Source organism: Balaenoptera ricei, chromosome 14 (genome assembly GCF_028023285.1).
Source record: "Balaenoptera ricei isolate mBalRic1 chromosome 14, mBalRic1.hap2, whole genome shotgun sequence".
Lineage (NCBI taxonomy): Eukaryota > Metazoa > Chordata > Mammalia > Artiodactyla > Balaenopteridae > Balaenoptera > Balaenoptera ricei.
In genome coordinates this window covers 35,250,719-35,264,440 of record NC_082652.1, presented here as the reverse complement: position 1 = coordinate 35,264,440, position 13,722 = coordinate 35,250,719, and the positions used below count along the sequence as shown (strand labels likewise).

The 13,722-nt window shown below is 37.5% G+C and overlaps 1 protein-coding gene across 6 annotated transcripts in view; it reads right to left on the bottom strand.

The window, feature by feature from the left end:
• Positions 1-13,722, bottom strand: part of DLGAP1 (DLG associated protein 1) — a 328,621-nt gene that overhangs the window by 178,676 nt on the left and 136,223 nt on the right. The window lies entirely within an intron of this gene.

Below are 13,722 nucleotides of genomic sequence, written 5' to 3'. Positions count from 1 at the left end.
CTATAACTATATCAATCTTTCTATCATCTATTTATCTCTCTATCTAATCTTGATCTCATTTAGTTGAGATTTAACTTAGTGAACAAAACTTAAATTTTAGACATTAAAAATGTGTGCATCTCTAAATCTTGATATCCAAAGACAAGTCTTTACATACTTTATACTCTTCAGATTTTTTCCAAGATGCATTTTTTATTTTATTTTATTTTTTATGAACACATATTTCTTTATTAAGTCAATATCTTTTGCAAAATGAAAAAAGCCTTAGCATACAATATCTTTATACTTAAGGTAATAAATCTGTTTATTAAATGTATTCATATTTGATATATTAAATTCAGAACTATTCAACTGTATTAATAAATTTCCCAATATACTTACTTACTTAATTAATTAATTAATTTTTGCTATTTGACATTAGTCTTTTTTAAAAAAATTTTTATTGGAGTGTAGTTGATTTACAATGTTGTGTCCCAGATGCATTTTAAAATTATAAAAGTAGAAATTGCTCCTTGCAAAAAGCCAAGATATCCATAGGTGCTCAAAGCAGAAAGTGGGTCTCCACTCCCCTTCTTCCTGCTCTAGAATTCCACTCCCCTGAAAGAACTACCCAGAGCAGCTCAGTGTACGTCCTTCCTTACCCTTTCTATACACGTACAAACAATTATTTTTTTAGTAATTTAAAAAAATTTTTACTGAAATATAGTTGATTTACAATGTTGTGTTAGTTTCAGGTGTACAGCAAAGTGATTCAGTTATACATATATATCTATTCTTTTTCACATTCTTTTCCATTATATGTTATTACAAGATATTGAATACAGTTGCCTGTGCTATACAGTAGGTCCTTGTTGTTTATCTATTTTATGTATAGTAGTTTGTATGTTTTAATCCCAAACTCCTAATTAATCCCCCTCCCCCTCTTTCCCCTTTGGTAACCACAAGTTTGTTTTCTATGTTTGTGTTTATTACTAATTTTTAAAGTTTGTTTTCACGTGGGATTCAGGGCGATTTTTCTTTCATTATTAAATTAAAAATTTTTTTTGCTGTAACATTGCTTACAATTAAAAATTAAAGTTGATAAGGAGATAGATGTAGACCCAATATAGCTGCTATTATTTATCATTATTCTGGAGATCCTAGCTAATGAAATTAGAAAAAAAAAAAGAAATACGAATATAAATATTGTGAAGAAAAGGTGAACTTTGAGTATTTACAGATTATACAATTAATTAGTTGGAAGGTAAAAAAAAATCAACTGAAAAACTATGAGAACTAATAAGAGTGATCCCCCAAATAGTTACATACAGGGTAAAAATAGAGAAATTAATAATTTTTCTATATACTTCCACCACCAAGTAGAAATTTTACTTTAAAAATCCCATTCAAAATGGCAAAACATTATAAAATAAGTAGAAATTACAAAAAAGAAATGCACCAGAAATTTTTGAAAAAAGTGATAAAACTTTATGGAGGGCAGGGTGGCACAGTGGTTAAGAATCTGCCTGCCAGACGTAGAGAATGGACTTGAGGACACGGGGAGCGGGAAGGGTAAACTGGGACGAAGCGAGAGAGTGGCATGGACATATATACACTACCAAATGTAAAATAGATAGCTAGTGGGAAGCAGCTGCATAGCACAGGGAGATCAGCTCGGTGCTTTGTGACCACCTAGAGGGGTGGGATAGGGAGGGTGGGAGGGAGACGCAAGAAGGAGGGGATATGGGGATATATATATACATATAGCTGATTCACTTTGTTATACAGCAGAAACTAACACATCATTGTAAAGCAATTATACTCCAATAAAGATGTTTAAAAAGGAAAAAAAAAAAGAATCCACCTGCCAATGCAGGGGACACAGTTTCGAGCCCTGGTCCAGGAAGATCCACATGCAGCGGAGAACTAAGCCCGTGCGCCACAACTACTGAGCCTGCGAGCCTAGAGCCCGTGCTCTGCAACAAGAGAAGCCACCGCAATGAGAAGCCAGTGCACCGCAAGGAAGAGTAGCCCCCGCTCACCGCACCTACAGAAAGCCCGAGCGCAGCAACGAAGACCCAACGCAGGCAAAAAAAAAAAAAAAATTTTATGGAGGGCAATAAACAAGTCCAAATAAAAGAGGAAATCAAATTTCCTGGAGGGAAAACTCAATATTGTAAAAAAAAAAGTTAAAATTTCCCTAAATTAATCTATAAATGTTATGCTAAAAGCTGAGAATTTGATTAACAGCCACTTTTTGCAACTACGCTGAAGGAGGGGACAAATTAGAACAGATCTAGAATTTAACATCAAAAGGAAATCTCTTATGTATTTTACTACCATAAAAGAGAAACTGATTGTTCTAGCAGTGTTCCCTTTGGATCCTGTGCCATTCTGGAGATTCCCCATGGACCACTTTATAAATGCCCATGCCAAAAATTCCAGCCAAAAAACAAATAAACTGAAGAATAAATTTTCCCTTTGAGATTTCTTCTAGGAAAAGAGAGACTTAGCTAGAAGCACTTATAACCTGAAGTTCACTTTCACATAGAACTTGAGAGGTGACAAATGTGTTTCTTTGGCTATTTTGTAACCTGACCCAGAGCAATGATATTGCCAACATAAATAATGCTGCTCTTCCAAGCGGTTATCAGGGCAGCATTGGGGGTGGCTGTTTTGTAAATGATCTCCATTCAAAAGAAGAAGTGAAAACCCAATGTTCTGAGAAATGAGTGTCTGTCTGCTGGCTGAGATGGAGAAATGAAGCATCATTGAAATAATCATTCACCCTGGCTGCTTGTTATGAAATAAACCATAATTCCCAAATTCCAAACTGAAAAATCATTCAGAAGAGATTGAATAGTTCTACTTTGGTGAGTCATTTCTGATAAAACAATGCATTCTTTAATGATACACTGAATATAAGGAAATGAACTCTTTTATCTTGTCCACTTAGAGAGCAGAGCCCACAGCTGTCAACATAAAGGGTACAGTATGTACATGTGCTCCTGATGCTGAAACACTCATGAAAGAAATTCCAAAAAAGAATGCAGTGATTATTTTCACCTCAAGAGGAAGTTGATTTGCTAGGAAGGAAAGGAGTGTGCCTATTCAGAAATATTAGCTCTCGTGTAAGATTAATTATTTATCAATGTTAGCCTATTCAAATGACATCCATCATTTTTCACTTTCTCCCCAGATTGCTTATGCTAAGTTAACCTCTCATGGCTTATCCCAACTGAACTGAGATTTTGGCCTGGTTGAGCCCCATTCATTATCATGTCCTTTAACTGCACCCAAAGGTGGGACGACGCCCTTAGGTGTCTGTGGATCAGCTAGACAAACACACTTGGCTAGTGTATCAGTAAGAGTGCCACTGCAAAAAGAGAAAATGCAATAATACTTGGAACACAACATTTAAACAAAATTTTTTATTTTATTGAAGTATAGTTTTTTTTAATGTTTTAAAATATTTTAATTTTATTGGAGTATAGTTGATTTACCACAATGGAAAAGAATAGTGATAATAACCTATATGAAGTATAGTTGATTTACAATGTTATGTTAATTTCTGATGTACAGCAAAGTGATTCAGTTCTCTCTCTCTCTCTCTCTCTCTCTATATATATATATATAAATGTGTGTGTATGTATATATACACACACACACACACACACACATATATATATATACACATTCTTTTTCATTATGGTTTATCACAGGATGTTGAATATAGTTCCCTGCACTATACAGTAGGACCTTGTTGTTTATCCATTCTCTATATAATAGTTTGCCTCTGCTAATCCCAAACTTCGAATCCAACTACCAACCATCTCCTCTACCAACCCTCTCCCTTGGGGACCACAAGTCTGTTTTCTCTGTCCGGAACACAACATTTTAAATCAATGTCCCCAAAGAGAAAATGATTAACCCTGTAATGTGTCACTAAAATTATAATTCCACAAGATGAATAAGCTCTGGGGAACTAATGTACAGCATGGTAACTAGAGTGAATAATACTGTGTCATGTACTTGAAATTTGCTAGGAGAGTAGAACTTAAGCATTCTCACCACACACACACAAAAGGTGAGGTGATGGAGGTAATAATTAACCTGATTGTGGTAATCATTTCAAAAAACATGCAGTCAAACTATCACATTGTACACTTTAAGTATATACCATTTTGTCAGTTATAATATATACACGTTATAATATATACAAATATATACAAGTTTGTCAGAATGGATAATAAAGCTGAAAAAATATAACTTCAGATGGTTTGAATTTTTTTTCCTCCAGAGAAGGAAATGCTTCATGACTCTGTGAGTCTAATGGGAGAATTTCTGGAGGTGATGGACTATCTTACTGATTGATCTGTATCCTAATTTCTGTTTGTTTTTTTTTTTTCTCCCACTTTGCCTTGACTCCGACTTATAAAAGCATTGAAATGTCAGGTTATTCGATAGGACTCAGAGGAAACATTTTATTGACTCTGGGGTTAATCCAATTGCTCTGTTTTGAAGGTGAGAGTATTTTGTCCTTGGTCATGACTCTGTTATCAATTCACTCTCACAAGCATTCATGGCTTCAACTGAGAGGCTTTGATTCCTTTGGCCTCAGTGTGGAAAATGGTACTTAGTGGGTGAAACCGCTCAGTTACTAGTTTTGGGGAATCTAATGCAGGGTGTTCTTTTGGTCAACCTGCTTTGGTAAAACCGAGCCCAGCTTTCTTCTCAGCAACTTCATGTATGATGCCTTTATAGTCCTTCTGAACGTATAACTTGCATTCAAGTTGTTCACTTTGGCAGCTCTGAACTCTTGAGTTATTTCTACTTTATAATAATAGCTGACATTTATTACCATTTACAAACCACTTAGTTATTATTAATACCAACCTGCAGATAAGGAAACCATGGTTTCGAGAAGTTATGTCGTGTTCAAGGTAATTGAGACGGAACCTTGGTCTTTCCTTGACTTCTGTATTCTCTTCCCATCTCCTATTTCTTGGGGAATCTTGCCGGCACTCACATGGGAGTTCCTATTCCTCTCCCTTGTCCTCAAATGTTCTTATTCCCTAAGATTTTACAGTTCTTTATATTCTCATTTTTTCTACATTCTCTCCTTGGACAACCTCATCTGCTCAGTCGCTTCTACTACTAACTTTATCCTGACAACTCACAGATCTATTTGTAGCTCATAACTCTTAAACTTCAAAACTAAACTTCCAATTAACTGTGCACTTCTACCCAGGTGTTCCACAGGTATCAAATACTCATCACAACCCCCAAATGAACATGTTACCTTTTCCCTCAAATTTGCTCCTTTTTACTTATTCCACATTGAGATGAATGGCATTGAAATCTATCCTGTCAACCAAACCAAATATCCAGGTGTTTATCCTGTTTCCCTCTTAACTGTCCAAATCCAGTTGATGATCAAATTTTCTCAGTTTTACTTCCTGGATACACTTACAATTCCTTTCCTCCACGTCTTCCTCACCCTTCTTGCTTCATACTTCCTTAGTTCAGCCTTCATCTTGATCCTCCCAAACCAGGCTCCCTATAGCCGGTCTTGTCCCCTCCAGTGCATCTCTCTTCTCCTGCTAGTGATTAGGACACTCTCTTGCCTAAAAGTCCTCTGTGAATCCTCTTCATCGGTGGGAGAAAGTCTAAACTCTGTACTTACTTTTCTAGTATCACCTTTTGCTACTTCCTCACATGTACCATGCATACACTTTCATGCTTCTTTATCTCTGCACATGCTGGTTTTTTGTTTTTGTTTTTTGCTTGGAATACACTTCTTCCTCCACTTTCTACCCACAGAACTCTTACTTCAACTCATTTATCAGGTCACTAGGTGTTAGAGCACCTATTGCCGGGAGAATCTGGAATCATGATTCCAGATCACTGAGTCTAATGGGATTCTAGTCAGTTCTCTTTAGAACGCCTCCTTTGTTCTCCCTGACTAAATAAACTACTTCTCCATCTGTACTCCTGTAGTGTCTTTTATATTTCTCTGCCACACACTTTTCCCATTGTTGTAGTTTTTTGTTTATATGTCTGTGTACTCCTTAGATTTTTGAGTTCTTAGAAGGTGGAGTCAGTATTTCATTCATTTTGTTACGCAGTGGTACACTAGCCCTTACATTTTTAAAATGACTAATTATGACTAACACCTACTTGAGTGCTTCCTTTATGCCAGGCACTGCACATGAATCACCCCATGAAATAGATGAATGAATACATAAATGAATGAGAGGGGAACTCAGTTGATCACTACTCTAGACCTGAAATAGTTTCCAAAATTTCAAAATTCTCTTACTTATAGGTAAAGACCCCATAAAGGATTTTAAAAAGCTTTATTGCGATAAAATTCATACACCATAAAATTCACCCTTTTAACATGTACAGTTCAGTGGTTTTTAGTATATTCACAGAGTTGTGCAACCGTAACCACTAATTTTAGAATGTTTTCATTCCCCCTCCCTGTCCACATTCCTGTACCCATTACTAGTCTCTCTCTATTCCTCCTTACTACTAACCCTTGGAAATCACTAATCTACCTCTTGTCTCTATGTCTTTGTCTGTTTAGGACATTTGATACATATGGAATCATATAATCTGTGGCTTTTTCCCACTGGCTTCTTTCACTTATCATGATGTTTTCAAGGTTCATCCATGTTGTAGCATGTATCAGTACTTCATTCCTTTTTTTTAAAAAATAAATTTATTTATTTATTTATTTTTGGCTGTGTTGCGTCTTCGTTACTGTGCACAAGCTTTCTTTAGTTGTGGTGAGTGGGGGCTACTCTTCGTTGCTGTGCGAGGGCTTCTCATTGTGGCTTCTCGTTGTGGAGCACAGGCTCTAGGCACGCAGGCTTCCGTAGTTGTGGCACATGGGCTCAGTAGTTGTGGCTTGCAGGCTCTAGAGCTCAGGCTCAGTAGTTGTAGCACACGGGCTTAGTTGCTCCGCGGCATGTGGGATCTTCCCAGGCCAGGGCTCGAACCCATGTCCCTTGCATTAGCAGGCAGATTCTTAACCACTGCACCACCAGGGAAGCCCAGTACTTCATTCCTTTTTATGGCTGAATAATATTTCATGGCATGGATTTATACCTTAATTTGTTTGTCCATTCATCAGTTGACAGACACTTGGTTTGTTTCCACTTTTTGGCTTTTATGAATTATGCCGATATGAACAATCATGTTCAAATTTTTGTGTTGGCATAGGTTTTTTCAATTCTCATGACCGTAAAGGTTTATAGGAAAATATTATTCAAGATAACAGAGCAAGAAAACTTCACATATGAGGTGAGACTTCTGGAATGACAGAGGAAGGACCTCAGTGAGTCCTAGTCTACACAAAAGCAATTGCAGAACTACTGGCAACATCAACCATTACAGAACTCTGGAAATTGAACTCAGAGAACAAACTGAAAATTATTTATGCAAGAAAAAGTACTGAATGTAGATACCCCCATTCCCATGCTCCTCAGCTCCTTGGCATAGCAGCCACAAACCACGGAAGCCTCAAAACCAACACAGGGGATGCACCTCATGGAGCTCGGTTGAAAGCATTATCTTCAGCGCATGGTGATGTTTTGACTGGTCTCTCACCTCCCTGGAAAAGCCCCATCCCCAGAGTGTTGATACTATTTGATCTGACTGGGAGCTCAATTCTGTGGAAAAACCCCTATCCCAGGTTGTTACCAAAAACAGTAGTAATTGGCTGAAATTGCTAACATCATAGCTGCCTGAGGTTATAATTTCAGTTGGAGCAAAACAAGAGCCTGGCCCAAAATTTAAAAGAAAGACCTGGAAAATTTGATGGCTATGGGGGATATTTAAAAGTTTTGATGTGCTGCTTAAGAACCTAGAAGGCTTCATGTATGCACAAGGCTGTGCACATGCCCAGAAAAGACCTAAGAAAAGAAAGGACTTTGGTCACTCACCTGTGGCTGACCTTGAAACCCTGCATAAGCAGGAATTGAAAGCTAAGGCTGATTTGTAAACTTCCTGAAATTTGAAAGTGTGCCTTCATAGGCAGATGCCATTGGCAAAAGGTGAAACTCTTATTGGTTTAAAGTATTTAGAAAATATTCTGACCAATCACTGGCTAATCACTGAACTATGATGACCCCAGGGTGAACCCAAGGAAGCCAGGTTTAAAAATAAAAGCAAGAATTTAATAAAAGGAAGCAGAGAAGTCAGTAGATATATGTTATAGGGAATCCAGAATCTAAAGAGCTAGTCCAGGAAAGTTGCTAAAGAATAATCAGTAGCAAGGTAGAACAAACAAACAAAATGAATAAAATTAACTGGGGTGGGAGGGAGAGAAAGGATGGAGGGGGAAATTTGTAGATTAAGAAACTCAAAATATATATCAAATTCAGGAAGTGGGAAACATGAAGTATAGTATTAAGGGAAGGATACTTTGGACGATAAAATCATAAACAAAGACAAGGTAATGATTACCATAAAAGTCCGGATAGTGGCTACTTTTTAGGAGAGGGAGACACTTGATCTGGATGGTAGTTTCAAGGGTATTTGCCTTATGATAATTCATCTGCCTTATGATAATTCATTAAGTCATGTATTTTGTGTGATTTTTGTATATGTGTTTTATTTTTCAATATAAAGATTTAAATAAAAAGGAATTGGGGAATATCTGGTTCAAGAGTTGCTATAATATCTAAAATGTACGATTTTCCACAAAAAATAATGCGACCTGCAAACAAATGAGAAATTATGGATCAAATACAGAGAAAAAGCAGCTAATAAAATATGTCCTTGAAGGGAGCCAGATGTTGGACTTAATAGACAAAGACCTTAAATCAGTTATGAATATTTTCAAAGAACTAAAGGCACTATGTGTAAAGATTTAAAGGAAAGCATGACAACTATGTATCACCAAATTGAGACTATCAATAAAGAGACAGATATAACAAAAAAAGAATCACATAAATTTTGGAGTTGAAAATAACGATTATTTTCTGAAATGAAATAAATAAGTAATAAATTCTCATTCCCAGTGATAACTACTTAATAATAACTGAAATGAAAAATTTACTCAAGAGACTCACAGCAAGCCCCTCGAAGAAGAATCAAACCTGAAGAGAGATTATGCAGCCTGAGAAACAGGAAAAGAATAAAGAAAAATAAACAGTTTCAAAGACTTGTGAGACACCATCAATCACATCAACATACATGTAATTGGAGTTCCAGAAGAAGAGGTAGAAAATATATTTGAAGAATTAGTGGTCAAAAACTTCCCAAATTTGATGAAAACACTAATCTACATACCTAAGAAGCTTAAAACACTTAAAATACTATAAACTCAATGAGATCCACACCTAACCATATCCTTGTCATAGCGTCAGAAGGCAAAGACAATGAGGAAATCTTGAAAGCAGAAAGAAATGACTCACCACTTACAAGGAATCATCAATAAGATTAAAAGCTGACTTCTCATCATAAACTATGGACGCTAGAAGGCATTCAGATGAAATATTCAAAGTGCTGAAAGATAAAGATTGTCAACAAAGAAATCTATATACAGAAAAACCATCGTTCAAGAAAGAAGTTAAGACATTCCCAGAAAAACAGACTGAGAGATTCATTGCTAGCCACATAGAGTCCTTTTTTCAAACTTCTTTTGCAACACCTTGTTGTTCCCTAAACATTTCATTTTCCTTCTATTTCTTAGAATTGTAAATTCATAAAGCAATCCATTTTACCATCTGATTAGCCCTATCAGAAGAGCACAGCTTAGACACAGGGGCAACTTTTATAGTTTAAGATACAAACTGAAGGAACAAACTCCTATACGTCCCTTGCTATATTCTTTGTTGTTCTTCTTCCATAAATGTCTGACATGGGGGATGAACGTTAGCCTTATTTCTGGGAGATATGGCATTGTCAAGTGTTCTGGACCTTGCTATCTCTTAGAAGTCCAGGGTGCAGTAAAAGGGAGATGAGGAAATAATCTTGGGGATTTCTCTTTGCTCCATTAGCTTCGCTCTGTAGAAAAAAACCCGATAAGGGTTGGGATTGTTGACTTGTTCTACTGGGAAGATTATCAAAGAGCCACAGGCTAACTCTCTGCAAAGCCATCTGCTATAAGCTGGGATAATTCATTTCAGTTATAAAGTGGGTCTTGTGCAAAATAAAGGTGCAGCTCTTTTCACAATAATTCATCAGCCACGGAAATTTTCAACATAAAATGCAGTTCTTCCAGTGTGCCAAATATGTTTATCTATCACATTTAGACTCTTCTGACACTTGGAATTCAAACATTCTTTCCCCTAGATTCTCTAGACTGTGCAACGTTAGATTTAAAACAATATGAATCAAATGCCAACTATTTGTAATGCTTGTGCTAGAGGCTATGGAGGACACAATGTTCCTGCCTTTGATAACGTCAGTCTCCAGACAGAGACAAATGTGCAGAACTTCAAGAGAATCTGTGCTGTGCTTATAATAGATGTTCAAGAAGAGGGTAGGAAACGGAGACTCTTGGAGTGGAGGCATTAGGAGGAGCTTTGGAGAGAAGTCGGCTTGGAGTTAGACTCTGGTAGATTGTCACTAGGTAAAAGTGAGCCAGACAGAAGGCATTCCAGACCCCAGGAGCAAAGACTTGGAGGCACAGGGCGCAGGACAGTGCTCGGGATGGCTGATACCCAGGAAGCTGGGGTGAACAGGGCCGAGACTGCTCTCGTCAGAGGCTTATTGAAGTCATAATCGCCTGCTGGCCAGTCTCCCCCCTAAAACTATGGGTTCCTGAAGCCAGCAACCACATCTGGGGTCATGGGATTATATGGAATCCATCACTGCATTCCCAAAGCCCAGCACAGTGACCGGCATATATTAGACCTCCTTAAATATTTGTCAAATAAGTGTGAGAGGAGAGGGGTGATGGGGTCTGAAGCCCCCCCAAGGCATTATGACAAGACCCCCAGTAAGACCCTGATGAGAACCTGAAGAGAATCAGGGCACCATGGAAGGTGAAGGCCCGAGGGGGTGTGTAGGTCCCTCAGGGATGACCTGTGGAGTTCCGTTCCTGGGTGACGCCTCTCACCACGATATATAGACTATAGTCAGGCCCAAGGGAATTTGTTTCTCTCTTTGGTAGCAGTAAGGAAAGAACCTTTCTTAATACTCAGATGTGCCCAGCAGAGTTTTATTGATGGCTGGCTGAGGATACAGCACTTAGTACGCAAAGAATTGTTTCCAAAGATCCCCATGAAGGAATTTGGGGGCTACAGCATGCTTTTAGCATCCAAGGAGGTCCGCGCGAGTACACACACTGCGTATCCACGTGGGCAGATCCCACCTAGAAATGAACAACAGCTGCAGCTTAGTAGTGGGGCTTCTCTGTCTTTGTTCTGCTCCAAGGTAACCAGTTTTACAAAAGCAATTCTTACGTATTACCTCAAAATAATTCCTGCAAGTCTCTTCCTTTTAGTTGGCTTAGGACCAAAATGATCACAAAATCAATTAAAATAACTCAGAGAGACATGAGATTTGTTGTGGAGGAGTAGTTGCCCTTAGTACAAGCAGTTTCACAGCAGGGAGCTTGCGCTGCTGAACTTGGCTCTGTGTGCTATGAACTTGGCTTCACATCTCAGTTGGCTCCGTGGTACTGGGCAAGCCACACTTATTTCTTGTTTAACGTAGAGATAGCAATACCCACCTTATAGAGCTTGGAGAATTTACTGCATAATAAGCATCTCTCTCTCTCTTATTGTGGCAAATACACATAACATAAAATCCACCATTCCAACCATTTTTAAGTGGCATTAAGAACATTCACAGTGTTGTGCCGTTATCACCATCCTCCAACCACAAAACTTTTTCATCATCCCAAACTGAAACTCTGTACCCATTCAACACTAACTCCCCACCCTTCCTTCCCTGGCAATGACCACTTTACTTTCTGTCTCTATGAGTCTGATGGCTCTAAGTACCTCACATAAGTAGAATCAGACAGTGTTTTGTCTGGTTTGTTTTGCTTAGCATAATGTCTTCAAGGTTCATCCATGTTGCAGCATGGGTCAGAATTTCCTTGTTTTAATGTTATTTAATAATATTCCATCACATATATATATATGCCACATTTTGTTTATCCATTCGTCCATCAACAGATACTTGGATTGCTTCCACCTGTTAGCTGTTGTGAATAACACTGCTATAATCCTAAGTGTACAAATAGCTGTTTGAGTCCCCGCTTTCAATTCTTTTGAGTATATGCTCCAAAGTAGAAATCTCACTTTATCAGAAGTATTTAACCTCTTCTATTTCATTTATTAGCAATTAAGCTACCAACAAATTTGGGGACCAACATAATGAAAACAAACTGTCACTTTTTTCCCCTGAAAAGACACTCTGTTGATCATTTATGGTAAGTTTCTGGGACACAAATAATATAGTAGTATTTCAGGAACTAACTATTATTGCTATGGCTGAAAACAGAAAAATGATACTTCTATTATTTGGTGGAAAGTATAGTAATAAATCTGAGTATAATTTTACTGCTCTAGTGATTGCAAAACAGTAATGTAATTAAAACTTGGTACAGTATATTATTGAGAATAAATGCTATTGCCTTGATTAACACATCCTGGAAAATGATTCTATAAGCAGTTAGAGATTGCAGAAAGACTGTTGACAGGAGTGTCAGTTTATGAACTGGTTAAGGAAAGAAAGAATGTCATCACTAAGGAAGATGGGATGACAATTCAAATGTACTAGTTAGTAAAGAGCCCACAGTGATAATTCTTAGGAGGGGTATAAATGCTGCTTTGAGCTGAAGGCAGAGTGTTTCTTTCAATTTAAAAAGTGTCAGGGCAGAACAGATGTACTTACACAGATGTAAGTTGACATTGACACATTGGAGCCGTTAAAGCCTGTGTGAAAGTACTTTGATAGATTTTTCATAAAGTGCTTCATATTCTGACTTAACTTTAGGAAGACAAAAAAGCAACTAAAGACAGAGTCTTAAATAATTCTTTTAATGTTGGTTTTCTTCTACTCCTCATTGTCAAATGCTCTGTATCTACACTCACTACGGGCATATCAGAAGATCTCAAAGAAGACATGTCTTCCGTGTTAACAGTCTTCAATTGATTAGAACACAGCTGTCGTGCCCCAGCTAAGCCTCCTGGTGACACACCCCCTTTATCTGGTTCTCTTAGGTCAAGATTTATAGGATCTCTGTTAACTTGATGACTCGTCCCTAAGGTTGGTCCAATTTGTTACTTTCTCTTTGACAACAGAGCATCTAGAACCAAACTCAGCTTTTCAAATATAGACTGACAAGTGTGGAATACAGAATGGCTATTACTGTCTGTTCTGTAGAAAATCATCTTGGGGTGCAGTCTGAGAAAGCTTTGGATTGTTTGGCATATAGTCACGCTGTTAGCTTCTGGTAAGCTCCCTTTGGGCAACTTTTAGATCTTCACCTCAAAAGATGTTAAGTCATTACGATTTTTGACCCTTTTGTTCCTGTGAAATTGAAACCAAAGGCTAATCCTGTCATCCCCATACAATATACACAATATATCAGCTATTCTTGCCAGTTGTGTCACCAGCAAATGTGATAACAGAAGCAAACATAACAAAACCCCAAATCCGTGAGTGCTACAAGGCTCTGTGCTTTACCTATAATATCTTATTTAGTTAGCACACCAATATTATGAATCATTATAACAGTTATGAAGCATTATTATTCCTATTTTATAGATG